The sequence below is a fragment of the Schistocerca piceifrons genome, unplaced genomic scaffold (assembly GCF_021461385.2).
Source record: "Schistocerca piceifrons isolate TAMUIC-IGC-003096 unplaced genomic scaffold, iqSchPice1.1 HiC_scaffold_1176, whole genome shotgun sequence".
Classification (NCBI taxonomy): Eukaryota; Metazoa; Arthropoda; class Insecta; order Orthoptera; family Acrididae; genus Schistocerca; species Schistocerca piceifrons.
This window is the reverse complement of record NW_025726990.1, coordinates 57,501-60,000: the sequence shown is the minus strand read 5'-3', so window position 1 is coordinate 60,000 and position 2,500 is coordinate 57,501.

The window sequence follows — 2,500 nt, the reverse complement described above, 5'->3', positions numbered from 1 at the left end:
CCTATGTTGTACCTTAACCTAACCTATGTTGTACCTTAACCTAACCTATGTTGTACCTTAACCTAACCTATGTTGTGCCTTAACCTAACCTATGTTGTGCCTTAACCTAACCTATGTTGTGCCTTAACCTAACCTATGTTGTGCCTTAACCTAACCTATGTTGTGCCTTAACCTAACCTATGTTGTGCCTTAACCTAACCTATGTTGTGCCTTAACCTAACCTATGTTGTGCCTTAACCTAACCCATGTTGTGCCTTAACCTAACCCATGTTGTGCCTTAACCTAACCCATGTTGTGCCTTAACCTAACCCATGTTGTGCCTTAACCTAACCCATGTTGTGCCTTAACCTAACCCATGTTGTGCCTTAACCTAACCCATGTTGTGCCTTAACCTAACCCATGTTGTGCCTTAACCTAACCCATGTTGTGCCTTAACCTAACCCATGTTGTGCCTTAACCTAACCCATGTTGTGCCTTAACCTAACCCATGTTGTGCCTTAACCTAACCCATGTTGTGCCTTAACCTAACCCATGTTGTGCCTTAACCTAACCCATGTTGTGCCTTAACCTAACCCATGTTGTGCCTTAACCTAACCCATGTTGTGCCTTAACCTAACCCATGTTGTGCCTTAACCTAACCCATGTTGTGCCTTAACCTAACCCATGTTGTGCCTTAACCTAACCCATGTTGTGCCTTAACCTAACCCATGTTGTGCCTTAACCTAACCCATGTTGTGCCTTAACCTAACCCATGTTGTGCCTTAACCTAACCCATGTTGTGCCTTAACCTAACCCATGTTGTGCCTTAACCTAACCCATGTTGTGCCTTAACCTAACCCATGTTGTGCCTTAACCTAACCCATGTTGTGCCTTAACCTAACCCATGTTGTGCCTTAACCTAACCTATGTTGTGCCTTAACCTAACCCATGTTGTGCCTTAACCTAACCCATGTTGTGCCTTAACCTAACCCATGTTGTGCCTTAACCTAACCCATGTTGTGCCTTAACCTAACCCATGTTGTGCCTTAACCTAACCCATGTTGTGCCTTAACCTAACCCATGTTGTGCCTTAACCTAACCCATGTTGTGCCTTAACCTAACCCATGTTGTGCCTTAACCTAACCCATGTTGTGCCTTAACCTAACCCATGTTGTGCCTTAACCTAACCCATGTTGTGCCTTAACCTAACCCATGTCGTGCCTTAACCTAACCCACGTCGTGCCTTAACCTAACCCACGTTGTCGCCTAACGTAACCCACGTTGTCGCCTAAACCTGCTCTGTAATTGTTATACGACTCGTTCAATTAGTGTAGTGTTGCCCACCCGCAACCCTCGCAATATAGTTCGCTACTCGCACTCCCCGCTCCCCTGTGTATCGCTTCATGTTAAACACCTTGCAAGTCTTGCTCACTTTCCACATGCTCCTGCTGTACACTGTAATGTGGATGGCAGCAGGACGTACATGCCGCCCCTCCCCACGTCCCCACCTTGCCCCCTGCCTTCGCAAGCTGGTTGGTGAGAACTTTGCATGTTCAATGCCCTCCGCATGCGACGTACTCAGGCTACGTTGTGGTGCGGCCTGTGTCAACTGTCCGCTAATGTCGTACGCGTAAACCACAATCTGTACTGCACATTCGTCCTTATGTACTGAATGATACATCGTGGCACATGTGTGACCGTACAACGACTGCGCCCAAAAACGGCGGACCATACAGTGCAAATATTGTGCACGCAGCTACGTGTCGTCTCCCTATGAGAGCTGGATTGCAGTGTGGTACGCCATAGAGACGTGTGGGAGGAACGGACGCCGTGGATGGCGATCAGCATGAGCTGTCTGTTGATGTATTCGGACCTAGTCGTCTCTCCTCACACACCGTGATGGCATGGTGCACCGCGTTCCATATCTGCGACATGCTACAGAGGCCGGTTGACAGTCGTTCGAGCAATGGACATCGCATACGTACGGGGGCCACCTTCCACGTATTGTCTAGGCGTGCACATTTTGTTGCGTGTATGTGGGCAGACGTAGTGTGGCGTGACACCTGACACAGGCATGCAATAATCGTGGAAGTTGCAAATGGCGATGGACGCCTGCGTTTTCTGGTGAAGTTACGCAAATGAACAAATGGTAACCTGTTGTGGTGCGGTTGTTCTCGCTAGGGGTGAATCGGTGATGGCGACGATAGGTTGAGGTACTAACCGGTTGTTCCAGCGATACCCACCATGCCGACGAAACTGAACGGCATCTGGGTGTGAAGCGATACGCGGCGGTGGCTGGGTGGGACCGTCCCCGGCCGGTGAGGGGGCGCCTCCCGGCGTGCTGGCCGCGCGGTGCGTGGGCGCACGCGCTACAGCCGGCTGGTGGGGGCGGCCAGTGGCAGGCGCGCCGGCCGACGGACGCGGCAGGCGTCGCAGCTGCGCGCCGGCGCACCCTGCGCGCGGCGCCGTGCGGCCAAAGTAGGTCCTCGCGGGCCCGGTGCGAAGCGCGGTGGACATCTTC